Raw genomic sequence first — 16,392 nt, 5'->3', positions numbered from 1 at the left:
ACAACCCTAGATAAAATCTAGCTACTCATGCTAGAAAGAAAAAGAAACAAAGTAGAAGAAGTAATTAAAGCCATAAACTACAATTAATTGATAAAATTAATAATTGTTCTTCAATATTTGTAACCATGTTCCCAAAAATGTAAAATATAACCGATATAGCTGCTTACAATACAAAACTTGTCCTAAAAAAAGTATTTCCCATCTATTTATAGCGCCCAGAATTTCGCTGAACAAAATACCCTTCGGAAGGTTCTGCGGCCGCAAAATTCCATATGCGGTCCGCACTTTTCTTCTTCTCATGACTCGAGAGGAATTCTCCGGCCCCACAATTCCATTTACGATTGCACTTCAGCTTCTGCAGCCGCACTTTTTGACAGTGGACCGCACTTTAACGAGGCTTCACAGTTGGTCTTTTCACACCTTCTCTAAACTTTTTAAATCTTTTCAGTGTGACTGGCTTTTGCTGCCGCACAATTTGGTGTGCGGGCCACGCTTCTTCAAACTCCTCTGAGGATTCAAGTTTCCTTCTGCAGCCGCATATGTACTTTTACGGTAGCAAAATTACTTCTGCGGACCGCACTTTTGCCTCCAATTCTCCTTCTTGCCTTTTTGAGTTGGAATAATCCTTTTTGAGTTAGATTTCTTCGTTAAGCTCCATTCCTCCAACATGCCTGAAATTTACACAATTTTATTAGTTTAGGGAACAAAAATCTATACTTTCGGACTAAAACTAAAGCAAGAAGGTACTAATAAGTGGTTAAAATTCACACTTATCTGGTACCTGCAGCCGAGCCAGCCCTAGCAGACTTTATGATCGCACTGGGCTTTCAGGATGTCATGGGCTACATGCTGCAGTTCATGGATTCTATGACTCAAGTTGGACTATTTCCAGCAGATTAGGCCATATATCAAGTGGGAGGGGGAGCACAGACCCCTATTGCTCATGTGCAAGGCACGTTGCTGATGTATATCAAACCTCAGGTACACTTCCTGCAAGCAGGGTTCAGCTGGTTGCAGCGGATAGGGCAGAGACTAGACCGACCACGACCGTTGAGGAGCTGAAGTGGGTTGACAGGTGGACTAGGCTTCATCCTTTTGTCTTTTGCGGTGAGCAGTCAGAGGACCCACATGATTTCATTGACCATTAAAGGGAGAGACTGCATAATATAGGAATAATGGAGCCCAATGGGGTGGACTTCACCATATTTCAGCTAGAGGGGAAGGCCCATAGATGGTGGCAGTCTTATCTCTAGAGCAGGCCAGCAGGTTCACCTCACGGCCCAGTTGAGCATAGCTTGCAAAATCATTTTGGAAAACTGGTTTTCTTTGCGTGTGATTCTGAGAACTTGCACTTAATGTATTGATCATCATAAAACTCCATATGATGTCTACAAATGAGATTTGAGGTTGACACGGGCTGCCTTTGAGGCAATTTACACGCGAAGGATTCTTCACAATATACCTGGGAGTGAGTCAGGTTGCTAAGGCTAATGTGTAGCCTTCTCTTTGCCTTATTGAGAGTATTAATGGATTGGCCTAAGTAGTGGTTGCACCTATAGGAAATGAGTATCAAAGATACTAATACCACCCTAATAGATTTGGCCAAAACATATAGCCCATCCCCCTCCAAAATACCTAGTGCATCGTGAATTTCCAGTCAACTTCGTCCAATTCTGTGCTTGGACAGGCATCCCGGCAGCAAAGGGACTACTCGTAACTTGTCTGCAGTGAAGCCTAATATTTCCAGTAAATGTGCTTGTATGCATAATAGGCCATATGATAATTATATGTTGTATCTTGGTCTGCCATTGGTTGTACCAAACATGTGCAGCAGCAACACCAGATCCTGTTGTATTCCAGGTCTGGAGCTTCAACATCCTGGGATGAGTGTTGTGTCGCAGTAGGCTCCTGATGTCATGTACTTCTCCATACCTCCAAACTTTTCTTGGTATCATTTTAGTCCTTGGTAGCAGCATTGTTTTAGTGTATAGATTATACTCAGCCATGTTATAGGTTTCAATTTTTGTAAGTAAATCTTCTATCTGTAGTATTTGTTCTTGCAATCCTCTTCATCGAATAGAAGTTTGTGACTTGACAAGGTTGAACAATCTGCTCTCATTGCCATCATACTGGACATATATGTTTCTCCAGTTTGTGATACTTATGTGCACCCTTCTCTTTGTGTTGTTGGGTGTATTTTTGAATTGACTTATTTTGTGGTTGCATCTACCGGGAATGAGTATCAAGGATACTAATACCACCCTAATAGATTTGGCCATAACATTGAGCCAATAATCCTCCACAGTACCTGCAAAGACAGCAAACGTGTTAGTGGAAAAAATCTTCCTTCTCTCCTCCCTAAGGATTTGAATTGGAAGTATATTGTGCTTTCCTTCCCTATTTGGTTGCCCCTTTCCTCCTAATAACCTACTTCTCCTCCTCTCTACAGTGAGAAATCCTCCCATAAGAATCATCTTTTCAAGTCATTAACAGATTCTTTGGCAGTTTTAATCCTAAGGTATAGTATTTGGAGCTTGTCATTGTTTAAGATCTTCCTCCCTTGTGTGTCTAATTCTCTAAAGGAGTGTATTTGTATGTGCTCTACTGCTCCAGAGTCAAGTTAGCTAGATGATCAGCTAGCTTGTTACCTTCCCTCAATACATGCACTACCTAAAATACACCTCTAGACATTAATACTTTGATTTCATCAACTTGATTAGCTATGTTCCAAGAGGGTACCCAAAATTCATCTAGTACTCTTTTAATGAGTAAAAGAGTCAATTTCGAATATACATGGAGGGTTTGCATTTGTATGATGTACATTGAAGCCTCAAGGATAGCATGCGCCTCCGCTATATTATCTGTTGCATCTTCAATTGCATTTTCCTGAGCAGAAATAAGATCTCCTATGTCATCCCTTATACAAAACCCATATGAAGATACTCCATTGTTACCCCACATGCTCCATCTCTATTGCATTTAATCCAACCCACAGTAGGTAGTTGCCACAGTACCTTAGTATATCTCAATTTGGGAATATGATGTGCTAACTTATCATGTAGATCTTTTCAGTTTGTGGTCACGCCTTTAAAGCCTGGTCTTCTCACCTTTATTATCACTTCCGGTACTGGCAAGGGCAATTACCATGTTATTAACCGATCGAAACTTTAATACAACCTTTTCTGATCCCACTGGAGGGGGAGACCCCATATTATACCAGCATCTCTTTTGGTTCTTCGGTCATCCAGAATCATTTGAATTGAGGATGAAATCTGGAATATTAACTTATTAACAGACACATTCTTTCCATGCCTTCCAGAATTTTTTTCTTCCGCAAGTGCCAAATAATCAAGCTTGGTATAGCTTGATACACTGGTTTAAGACTTGCATTAACAGGTTTGCTCCACCATTCATTTATCAATTGTACCAGTTGTTTTCCTTCTATTTTGATTCCTGCGGGTGCACCAAAGAAGTTCCAAACAAATCTTGCAGCTGGAAATTTTAGAAATATATGAGGCATTATCTCTTCTTTAGGATTTGTACAACACCGACACCTTGATGTTGTAAAGTACCCGAGCCTTTGGAACCAGTCATCTAATGGTAACTTTGCCTTTCACAGTCTCCACATAAAAAAACTTATCTTAAAAGGTAGGCCCTTTGCCCAAAAAAAATTGTACAATTTGCTTTCTTCTCTTCTCTTCCTTATATATTGCCATGAAAATTTCACAATAAATTTGCCTTTTGTTTCCAGCTTCCACCAAGGCTTATCTTTCATAGAGTAATCTGTGGGTGGAGTGATTGACTCCCGAATATGAACAGCTAACTTCTCTGGTAGCAACTCCATCAGTAGCACTTCATTCTATACCCCTCTGTCCACCACATCATGAACATACCTTACAGATTCATCACACTAATGGTCAGGGCCTGTAATATGGTAAAGGGCTCCAAGTCCAATCCACTTTTTGTACCAAAAATAGGAGTTTCCATTCTTCAATTGGCACCACACTTGATGCTCAACCTCGTCCCTCAATTGTAGCATTTTCTTCCACACATGGGATCCTACGCTCCACGGTACAAGCATTTTATTGATCTTCTTGCAGTATTTATTTCTAATAAAAGTAGACCATAATGAGTCTTTGGTTCTATAATTCCACCAAAGCTTGGCAAACAATGCCTTATACACCTCATGTGAGGATTTGAAACTAAGTCCTCCCTTTGTTTTAGGTAGACATAAATTTTTTCATGAAGCCCAGTGTCTTGTCCTACCATTACCTGAATTGCTCCAGTAAAATCTAGCAAACATCTTATGCAATTGGTTAATCACATATGTTGGTGGATTCACAGCCGACAATAGGTATATTGGCATGCTTTCTAATACATGAGAGATCAATACTGCCCTACCTCTAATTAATAATAACTTTCCTTTCCATGATGATAGCCTCTCCTGTACTTTGAATAAGATGTTCTTATAAAAATCTTTATGTCTCCTACTATAGAATATAGGACATCCTAAATATGTAAAGGGAAAAGGGTGCCTTTCAAACTTTATAATCAGATGGATAGTGTTTACTTCATCTGTAGGTGCACCTTCATGCATGTAAAAGGAAGACTTTCTTTATTGATTTTCTATCCTGAAGCTGCCTCATACTCTTCCAATACATTCATTATATGTTGTACTTCCCCAAAGTGAGATGAGTAGAAAATGATAGTATCATCTGCATGGGAGAGGTAATTTATGTTATTACTCCACTTTGGCATACCAAAACCTATAAAGTCTGGATTATCAAACAAAGCATCTAATGCTCTCCCAAGCACCAGCTGCTATAATGAATAAAGAGGATCTCGTTGTTTAACTCCCCTGAAAAACTTGAAGAAACCATTGGCCTGCCCATTCAAAAGAACCGAGTACCAGTTATTGGACACTAATATGAATATCATGTCAATGAACACTTCTCCAAAGCCCATTTGCCTAAGCACCTTTGTCAAAAACAACCACGAGACTCTATCATAAGCCTTTGCCATGTCCAATTTGATGACTACATTAGAAGGCTTCCCTCTCAATCTTATATCAATTATGATCTCTTGACTAAGTAAGATGTTTTCCACTATACTCCAACCCCTAACGAAGCTAGCCTGATTAGGAGAGATTAATGAAGGCAGAATCTCTATTAATCTCTCATGGTTCACTCTGGAAATGATCTTGTTGGAGAAGTTGCTTAAACTAATTGGCCTCATATCTGAAAATGTAGCAACATTTTTCTTTTTGGAATCAACACAAGGTTTGTGTGAGTGATGAACTTTGGAAGTTCTGCACCACCAAAGAAATCCCTAACCATATTAAGTAAGTCATCACAGATAACCTCCCAGCTATGAATTGGCATGTAAATCCATCTGGACCGCTGGCACTATCACCATTCAAACCATACATTGCTGCCTTAACCTCTTCCATGGTAGGTGTTCCCATAATCTTGCATTTTGATTAGCCGAAATCATTCTTGGAACATGATGAATAATATCAAAGTTGGTAGGAATTCTTTCTTCCGTGAACTGAGCTTGGAAAAAATCTACAGCTCCCCTTGCCATTACCTCCTATGATTCTATCCAGTTGTCATTTTTGTCCAAAATTATGGATACCTGCAGTCTTTTTCTCTTGCCTCTGACATGAGCATGAAAGAACTTAGTATTTCTATCACCATCCTTAAACCACTGCATTTCAACCTTTTGTCTCCAGAACTTTTCTTCAAGGTGATAGTACCTAGTAAGATCAACTTCTACCTTGTGCAATTTAGCTCAATTTTGAGCTGTTCGATGCAATTCAAACTCCATTTCATGCACCTTTATAACATCCTCCAATGCTGAAATTTGTTTGAAGATGTCTCCAAATGTCTCCTTGCTCCAAGTTTCAATTGATGTCTTCACCTTCTTCATCTTACTTTGAAACACCACAAATGGATTCCCCATTATAGATGCTTCCCAATTGTCCTTCACCACCTTCAGAAAAGATTCATGTTTGGTCTAGAAATTCAGAAACTTGAAAGGTTTCTTCACTTGTACTGTGTCAATATTACAAGAGAGAGTTAGAGGGGCATGGTCAGAACCATATTTGATCAAGTGCTCCACTTCCAGTGCTGGGAATAGATCTAGGAATTGTTGGTTAGCACAAAACCTATCAAGCCTCCTGAATATACAATCTATATTAGACCTACCATTCCACCAAGTATACAAACTTCCTTTAAAGCCAAGGTCATACAGTGCACATGTGTCCACACAATGTGCAAAGTTTTCAACTTCACTCAAATAAACATGACGACCTCCATATTTCTCCCCCTTTGATAATATCACATTGAAATCCCCCTACAAGCCAAGGGGCTTCCATATCTGAAGCTAAATGGTACATGGAATCCCAAAGTTCGATTCTCTCCACAACATCACATTTTGCATAAACCAGTGTCACATATAATTCCTTGCTCAGATTTATATGAAAAAACTTCAATGTCAATTGTTGTTCCATGTCCATCACAATGTCTACATCTATATCTTCGTCAACAAAAGTCCATATCTTGCTATTTATATTAGAATAAGCATGGTGAAACCCTAGTTTCCTTCTATACTCCTCTAGCTTGTTGATGTCTTGCCATGGTTCCATCAATCCTATCAAGTAGAAATTGTATTTCTATGCAGGGTAAATAACCTATTGAAAGTTTTTTGTGTGTTTATCGACCTAACATTCTACACTAGAGCATTATCCATAAGATTACTTGAAAAGGGGGATGACACTCCTTTTTGGTTGCACCCTTTGAGGTGCACTGTCTTTAATGTCTTTCTTTTGTCTCCTTCTGGCTTTGCCAGTAAATTTCTTCATAGTCCCACTTTTGGGAGATATATCACCATCTCTCATTGCTTGTTGAAAGTTAGCAGCTGTAGATTCCTTCTTTACCCCCCCCCCCCCCAAATCTTCCTCTTCAGACTGCCCTTCATCTACCATTTGTATAACCAATGGGTTTAGTTCATGATTTTTAGCTATCATTCCTAACTCCCTTTAACCCCTATTATTAACAAGGATTCCTTTAGCCAAAATGCCACTTGTTACACTGAATGTTTTCCCAGCCAACAGTCCAGGATCCTTAATCACAGGAGTAACTATTTGTATGGCATTATTACTTTGCCCATGTGTCGTTTTGCTAGCAAAGGTGGTCAACTCTGACTTCATTGTATCCTCTTTCAATAATCTAGTATTCATCTCCTTTTTCTTCATAGCTTCTTGTATTTCTTTGAACTGCAAATTATAAATATCACCTAGACTATGATTACTTGTAAACCCAGAGGTGATTATTCCATTGCCTTGTGGTATCTTCCCTACCGTTGTTTGTTTAGGAGATCTCATTATATTATCAAGTACCTAAAAACTCCCACATTGATCACCAATAGAAAGCTTCACCAGATCACCTTCAACAATGGCCAATGCCTGGCCAGTAGGATGACTTTCCAACTCTTCCTTCGTGCCAAATTTCCTTTATACTCATTCAACCGTAGATTCCTTTTTTCCATTCTAGTTGAAGTATGAGTTGGAACATCTATTGCCGTAATTTGTACTTCTTTCTTTTCAAGAGAAGCTTTCCCATTTTAGCTATGATTCTGAATGGAGACATCAGATTTTGTAAGACCTATCCCCCTGATCTTCAATGACAAATCACTAGGTTGGTCTGAGGCTGCACTATTGATTTTCATGTAGTCCTCTATCAAATCTTCAACTGTTTGATTAGTGGTAGCAGTGGTATGAAGGTCATTCCTAAGGTCATTCACGGGTGCTTACGCACACTCATGCAAAATATGAGGAAGCCCTACCCTTTTAGGATCCCCAGTACTAATACCTATGTGTTTTCCCCGACCAATCTCCTTTCCTCCATAAACTTCAGTAGAAGAGTTCAGAAAAGTGGGGATAGGGGATTGGGATACAAGGTTCTGAGGAACATGTTCAGAACCTCTCTCCAGGTCACCTAGAGGAGATTTTAGGGATTCAGAAGGCATACCTGTGGGCTGTTATTGGTCTGTAAGCCCTGCTTGAAATTGTTGAGTAGTGTTCCTGTTTCGGTTGGTTTTTATGGTCTAATTGTTAGTGGCATGCATCTTTTGTTGCTCAGGTGATTGTTCCTGGTTGTAATTTTATTGTTGCTTCTTATTATTTTGCCCTCTGAAATGTTTTTCCTTTTGAGTCTGCCAGTCATCTGTTGAGGAGTAGACCCCTGTTTTTTTGGTTTTTTTTGGTTGCCTGTTTTCTCCTGTTTTGGTATCCTTGCCTTGTTTTGATTTTTGATTCCCTTGTGGTTGTTGAGTTATCTAGTTGTTATTGGATGTTGATGGTACCTCATTGTTGTGGTTGCTTTGGTGTTCAATGAGAGATTCTGCTCCAATATTTTCTTTTTTCTTCTTGGTTTCTTCATCTTTAGCCCTTATTGGGCATGCATATATTGTGTGATCCAAGTGCTTACAGTATATGCAGTAGTCTGGTATGTTTTCATATTAAATTTCAAGTTATTATCCATCGCCATTCACGTCCTGATTCTCGTCAAATCCCAACCGAACATGGCGAGGTCTTGTTTTTGTGAGATCAATTTGGATTTTGACTTTTGCAACACTTCCTCTAGTTTTTTGGAATGATGCTAAATCAAGGTGTAAAGCTTTTCCAACTGGAGAAAGAAGACCAGTGAGAATTTTCATATAGTAGAAATGCCAAGGTAACTCAGGTATGACAGTCCATGTGGGAACTATAGGGGAATCCTCAGTCGGCTTAAAGTTAGGACTCCAAGCTTTGGCCCTAAATGTACATGGTCTGCCTGGTCCAAACAGTAACATGATCATATTCGTTGTCAAGGTCAATGTAGACAGTCTTGGCATTGAAGTGAGCAATTTTGACTCCTTTTAGTTCAGTCCGAGCCGTAAAGCTTCTTCTAATATTTTCCATCCTAGGCATTGTGCTTGAAAACTTTTCAACCATTGTATATTTACATCTAGCTGCAAGATTGACCATATAGTCTTCCCTAGTGAAAATAACAACAGGTTGGCCCTATTTAGTAGTAATTATGGGAGGAGTGAAGGCTATTAGTTCCAGTTCACCTTCGTGTCTAGCTCTCAGTTTGGTGACATGGGATTGTTTAACTGCACGGGGTGAAGGGGGATGTGTATTGGTTGATGGTTTTATTCTTGGGTTTGAGTAATTTGGTTGTATTTTGTTACTGGTGCTAGTTGGAATTTGGCTCTTACTGGGGGTAGGATATTGGTTATCGGAGTAGCAGGTTTGTCAAAATTGCTTGATAATTTTGGTAAGGCATTTTTGGCATTGGTTATTTGGTGTTGGGTTGGTGTATAGATAACTGATTATCCTTGTGCGTCAATTTCTTTCAATTGGTAGAAAAAGTTAACACTGGGGGCATGATCATTATTGTTTGCATTATTTCTGTGTAGAAATCCTTCATTACTGCCTTCAACTTCACTTTGGGAGGACTGACGAACAGATGTCCCTTCCAATTTATGCATAGTCTTTTGAAGCATTTCCTCGAACAACTATTATCTGAGAGTCTTTTAAGTTAGTATTTTGAATTGTTGTGGTATTTTTGCCATCGCAATGTCCCTTGGGCAATCCAGAAACACTCCTTGTATCTGTTCCAATCAATTGGTATTGATCTTGAGCTCCATGCGCGACTACTTGGGACACTTGTGGGTCTTGCAGATTGTGGTTGGGGGAGTGATGTGGTTCTAGAAAGGAGTTTCCTGTGTTTGCAATGATTCGATTATATCCAGAATCGAGGGAGGTTACATCTTGAACAGCCAGTTGGTTGTTTGCTACATTGAAAACTGTCCCATATTGCACATCTGTAGCTGTCGCGGAGATCTTTCGGATATTGCTTTGCTGGAGTTGATGTTGGTTCTAAAGGGGTATCGTTTGGAGGTGGTCTGGTGGGTTTCCACCACCGGACGATGGATCAGTAGCCACAGACACTTGACTGCATTACTGTTCCAGCAGTTGCACTTGTACGGAGAGAAATTAGGTCAGGGACAGCTTTTCCCCTAAAACTCAATCTTTATTTTCCTATTTACCACACTAATTTCAGATTTATTTTGAAATAATAGACTATGTTGCCAAAAAATTGAGAAACAACTTGTTAAATTAATTATAAGCTTATGTGATGCACATGAAAATTATTTTAATAATTTCAAAAATAGTAAATAGTAAAGATAATGTATTTATAATTATAGTTACTAAATTATTAATTAACGCCATTAATTACTTAATTTTATAAAAATAGATATTATTGTTTAGAAAATATCTTTAACATATTTATTAAAAATTAATAAGTGTAAGTAAATTAGTTTCTAAAATGAGGGTCAAAATTGGCCGTCAACAATTATTTTGTTGAAGGATCATGTTAGTTACATTATTTACTTCATCTCTACTTGTTGTGTTTCATGCTTGTCTATTTTCATGTATATTAAATATTGGACCACTAGTAAGTATCGTTGTCGACCCCTCGTTACTACTTCTTCGAGGTTAGACTAGATACTTACTGGGTACGTACTGATTTACGTACTCATACTATACTTCTGCACTACTTGTAATGGTACATAGGCTGTTACAAAATAATAAATTGGACGTTACAAAATCTAATTCAAAGAGAAAGAATTTGGACATATTTTGGTAAGCATGTATTTGGACATTTTTCTGGTAAGCTCAAAAATTGAAGAAATAATTTTAGCAAAACTAGATTTGGATTAGGCCTCATGTATATGGGGGGGAGGGGGCAAATCGACCCGTTTTGCCTTCAGGACCAATTTCTGATGTGCGCGAGACCACTCCCTTTTACTAGATCTTTACAGGCCCAACAAAGAGTAATTCATTATAATGAGGGACACTTTGTCATTCACAAAAGAGAAAAAAGTAAAGAAGAAAAAAGGACTACAAAGAAATCTTTGACTTTGCATTATAAAATATAACATAATACCAACAATCCTCCACTAATCAAAGACAATAATAGAATAAGAACAATTATTGGCAAAAGAAGGAATATGTACTTAAGTGTCAATATCTTTCGATTTGAATTGACACTTAGTGAAATGAGATAACAACTAACATTCAGAAAGTTAAGTACTCTTGAACTGAATGGACATTAGTTGAGACCCCCACAATACATTATATATCCTTAATTCTAAGCAAACTCCATGATGCTAACAAAGTACTTTTATGGTCATGCACATACCTTGGATCTCATGAGTGCTCTAGAAAGACATCCCAAGCCTTTCATAAAAGACGACCGTACAGGTACACTCACGTAGGTAATTTCATCAAGTCTATCTACATATAGACCACCTTAAGGCTATGGAATCATTAAGAGCAAAATAAGCTCAACCATATAAAGCACTACCATACACCATAGGAATACGAAATGGTGTGCATATTGAGGTCTCATATGGCTTCGTTGCCACACAAACGGGTATCCATCATACTTCCTCAATCCATGGGCTTTAGCCCCTTCCCCTCGACGTTTCAAGGATAACTCTCCTTGTCAAACCTTGGTTAAAAGATCCGCCAAATTTCTTTCGGATCTTACATATTCCAAAGAAATAACACCATGTTTCAACAACTTTTTTACCACACCATGCCTAATGCTAATATGTCTTTTTTTTTATTGTACACACTATTTTTGGCAATTCCAATTGCTGCCTGTGAGTCATAATGTAGAGAAACTGGTGAAGCTTGTCTTCCCCATAAAGGCACATCTGCCAATAAGTTTCTCAACCACTCGGCTTCTTACCCTGCTAACTCAAGAGCAATGAATTCAGACTTCATAGTAGATCGTGCTATACAAGTCTGTTTTGAAGACTTCCAAGAAATAGCACATGCACCCAAAGTAAATACATAGTCACTAGTGGAACTAACAACATCATTGCCACTAACCCAGTTTGCATCACAAAATCCTTCTAAAACATCAGAAAATTTCTTAAAATGCAAACACCAATCCATAGTACCTCTCAAATACCTTAGCAAATGATGAAGAGCATTCTAATGTTCACTACTAGGATTGGGAGTATATCTACTCAATTTACTAATAGCATAAGCAATATCAGGTCGTGTATAATTCATCAGAAATATTACACTACCAATTATCTTAGCATACTCAGTTTGAGAAATACTAGATTTCTTATTCTTTTTCAAGTGTATGTTATGATCATAAGGAGTTCTCACAGGTGCTACATCAAAACAATTAAACCTTTTAAACATTTTCTCAATATAATGAGACTGAGACAATGAAAAACCATTAGAAGTTCTTTTGATTTTAATCCCTAAAATCACATATGCTTCTCTAAGATCTTTCATTTCAAATTTAGAAGACAAAAAATTCTTAGTCTCATTAACAACATTCATATTAGGGCCAAAGATTAACATGTCATCCACATACAGACATATAATAACGCAATCTGATCCTATCATCTTGGAATAAACATAAGTATCAGATGCATTAACAACAAACCATTACCCATTAATGTGCTATTAAACTTTTCGTACCATTGCTTAGGTGCCTACTTTAGACCATACAAAGACTTTCTCAATTTGCATATTTTATTCTCTTGTCCTTGGATCACAAATCCCTCAGGTTGAGACATATAGATCTCTTCCTCTAAATAACCATTTAGGAAAGCCGTTTTAACATCCATTTGATGTATCACTAAATTATGAGTAGCGGCTAAAGCAACAAGAGTTCTAATAGTCGCTATCTTTGTCACAGGAAAATAAGTGTCAAAATAATCAATGTCTTTCTTTTGGTTAAAATGCCTAATAACAAGTCTAGCCTTATGTTTCTCAATTGTACAATCAGGTCTCAATTTCTTCTTAAATATCCACTTGCTACTTATGGGTTTACAACCTTTAGGCAAATCAGACAAACGCCAAGTGTGATTAGAAACTATAGAGTCTAATTCACTTTTGATGGCCTCTTTCCAAAAACTAGCATCTATTGACCTCATTGCTTCCCTGTATGTCTTAGGGTCTTCTTATATTAAATAGATTGACACTAATTCATCACTCAACACATCAAGATCAATATTTTCAGTCAAGAAAGTAGTAATAAAGTCAGGACCAAAGCTAGCTTCAATTCTCGCCTCTTACTTCTTCTAAGTTCATTTTCATGCTCATTAGTAGTAACACTAGAAGAAGGCACAATATGAGAATTAACAGACGTAGATGTAGAAGCATTATTAGGCACATCACTAGGCACATTATTTTTCAATAGAAAAACATGCTCAAAAAATTTTGCATCTCTTGATTCACAAATAGAATTATCATTCAAAGACATAAATCTATACGCATCACTATTTTGAGCATAACCAATAAAAATAGCATCAAAAGTTTTGGGTCCAACAGTTACTTATTTAAAATTAGGTAAACCAACCTTAGCCAAACACCCCCACACCTTCAGAATTTTCAAGTTAGGGGCAAACCCTTTCCATAACTCATATGGAGTTTTATCTAACTTCTTATGAGGGACCTTATTAAGAACATAACATGCAGATAAAACAGCTTCCTCCCCCCTCCCCCCCCCACATATTATTAGATAAATCCAAACTCAAAAGCATAAAATTCATCATTTCCTTAAGGGTTCTATTTTTTCATTCGGGGAGTATAGGGAGCACTAACCTCATGTATAATACTATTTTTCTCACAAAAGGCTTCTAGAGTATTAGTACTATATTCACTACCCCTGTCAGACCTAAGTCTCTTGATTTTTCTATCTAATTGATTATCTACTTCTGCCCTGTATTTCAAAAACATGCTTTCAACCTCATTTTTTGACTTAAGAAGATATATCTTAGTGTATTTAGAGAAGTTATCTAAAAAGGTGATGTAGTATTTCTTTCCACCCTTACTAACAGTGTTCTTGAAATCTGCTAAGTCTGAATACACTAGTTCAAGCAATTCTGTCTTTATACTAGTTACATTCTTAAAAGGCATTTTGGTATGTTTTGCTTCTACACAAATAGGACACTTAGAAAAATTATCAACATTAACTGCAGGAATTAATTTCATTTTTCTAAGTCATTTAATAGAAGCAATATTAACATGACCTAGTCTACCGTGCCACAAATCAATAGACTCAGCAATATAAGCAGAATTTAAAGTACTAGCATCATTATTAATCTCTTGAGCGATGTTAAATACAAACAAACCCCCACTAAGTAACCCTTCCTAACAAAGTCTCCCCGACGAGAAATAACAACTTTATCAGATTCAAAAACATGTTTAAGACCTGCTTTGTTGAGAAACACACCAGAAACTAAGTTTCTACGAAGGGAAGGTACATACAGAATATTGTTCAAGGCTAAGGTTTTTCCAGAAGTTAACTTAAGGAGAATTTTTCCTTTACCCATAACTCCAGTTATAGTGGAGTTACCCATGTAGACACACTCGCCATCAACAGATTCCTCAAAGTCGTGAAACAACTCCTTGTTGGTGCAAAGATGCCTTGAAGCGCCTGCGTCTAATATCCAGTCAGTCTTGTTAGCCACCATGTTCGCCTCAACAACCACAACAGCAATAACATCACCACCCTTAGTAAGGTTAGCTTGGACTGGAGCTTTTTCTCCATTCTTTGAGCTTTGTCCTTGTCTCTGGTTGCACTAAAAAGCCTTGTGACCAATTTTGCCGCAGACATAGCAAGGTTCTTTCGACTTTTGAATATGGCCCTATGGCTTATTGAAGTAATTTTGCTTCTTCACACGTCCTTTCTTCTGGCCTTTCTTCTATTTTCCTTTAAACCTGTCTTTCACAAAAGTACTAGAAGATTCCACAAGGTTAGCTTTAGAAGAATTAAGAGAGAGAGAGAGAGAGAGAGAGAGAGAGAGAGAGAGATTACATCTTATCTTCACGCCGTTCAGACTCCTCATCTTTAAGACGATTTTCTTCCTCAGTCCTCATGTGACTGATCAGTTTATGAAGAGTTAAGTTTTTCTTCTTGTGTTTCAGTTGATTCCTGTAATCACTCTAGGAAGGTGGAAACTTTTCAAGCAGAACATTAGCCTAAAGAATCTCACACATCTCCATGCCCTCGTTCAAAACATCAGCAGTCAAGTTCTTATACTCGTGAACCTACTCCATGATTGTCTTATCGTCAACCATCTGAAACTTGATCCACTTTCCAGTAACATCTTTTTCTCGGCATCATCTGCACCGTATTTCTTGTCCAAACTGTCCCATATGACTTTGGCAAATTTATAGTTTATAAACAAATCAAAGAGAGGGTTAGTCATATGGTTAAGAAGATGCCCTCGAACAGTTTTATTATCCTTTTCAAATTTCTTCTTAGCAGCATCATCAGCAACAACAAATATTAACAAAATTAGAACTATCAGCAACAATATCAGCAGGAGGATCATTAAACAAAACGTAATCAACTTCTAATTGTTCAAAGAAAATTAAAAATTTCTGGGACCAACTCTTATAATTGTTGTCATCTAAAGGCTCAAGCTTTGACAGATCAAGAAGTGTTTTATTCAAAGTGATAGCCATTAATCAATATTGTATGTAAAATCGCTTTCAACTTGTAAGAAAAATGAGTAGATAATATTGACTAAGAACAAGAAGGAAACAAGAACAACTTATCAAAAATACTGTGTCGCCTTGGAAGCAATTTCGGCCCGACTGGGTGCAAATCGTTAAGACCGATCACTCTCCAAGGTCCACAGTACCTCCAAACACGTGCACTCGTGGCTGGAAGTTTAGAATTTGCACAAAACTATTGCTCAGAATTCGGATGAAGTAGATAAAAGTATGAAGATGTTTTTTCTATGTCAGATTATTCACAAAGAAGACTACCTTTTATAGGCAAAGCTGTTAAACAGTTACAAATGAAGAAATTAATCTGTAGCTGTTACAGAAACTAAATGGAGCTATTGCGCAATTAACTACAACTGTTACAAGAATTAAATCATGGTTGTTACAAGAATTAAATCATGGCTGTTACAAAATAATAAATTGAACGTTACAAAATCCAATTCAAAGAGAAAGAATTTGGACATATTCTGGTAAGCATGTATTTGGACATTTTTCTGCTAAGCTCAAAAATTGAAGAAATAATTTTAGCAAAACTAGATTTGTATTAGGCCTCACATATATCTCGCGCGCACGGGGAAATCGACCCGTTTTGCTTCAATACCAACTTCTCATGTGCGCGAGACCACTCCTTTTTACTAGCTCTTTACAAGTTCAACAAAGAGTAATTCATTTTAAAGTGAAGATAAAGACTTTTCACAACCAATGAGGGACACTTTGTCTTTAACAGAAGACAAAGAAGTAAAAGAAGAAAAAGGTACTACAAAGAAATCTTTGACTTTGCATTATAAAAT

The 16,392-nt window shown here is 37.6% G+C and overlaps 1 long non-coding RNA gene across 1 annotated transcript; it reads right to left on the bottom strand.

Annotated features, from left to right (window-relative positions):
- Window positions 1-441: 441 nt before the first annotated feature.
- LOC104241833 (uncharacterized) lies at window positions 442-10,040 on the bottom strand. The gene is made up of 3 exons (XR_714826.2): window positions 8,031-10,040; window positions 782-2,308; window positions 442-671 (listed from the first exon to the last, which is right to left on the bottom strand). It is a non-coding gene; the product is annotated as an uncharacterized lncRNA (long non-coding RNA).
- Between the last annotated feature and the right edge of the window lie 6,352 nt (window positions 10,041-16,392).

This window comes from Nicotiana sylvestris, chromosome 6, assembly GCF_000393655.2.
Source record: "Nicotiana sylvestris chromosome 6, ASM39365v2, whole genome shotgun sequence".
Taxonomy (NCBI): domain Eukaryota; kingdom Viridiplantae; phylum Streptophyta; class Magnoliopsida; order Solanales; family Solanaceae; genus Nicotiana; species Nicotiana sylvestris.
Note: the sequence above shows the minus strand (reverse complement) of the source record. Positions and strands in the feature narration are given on the sequence as shown.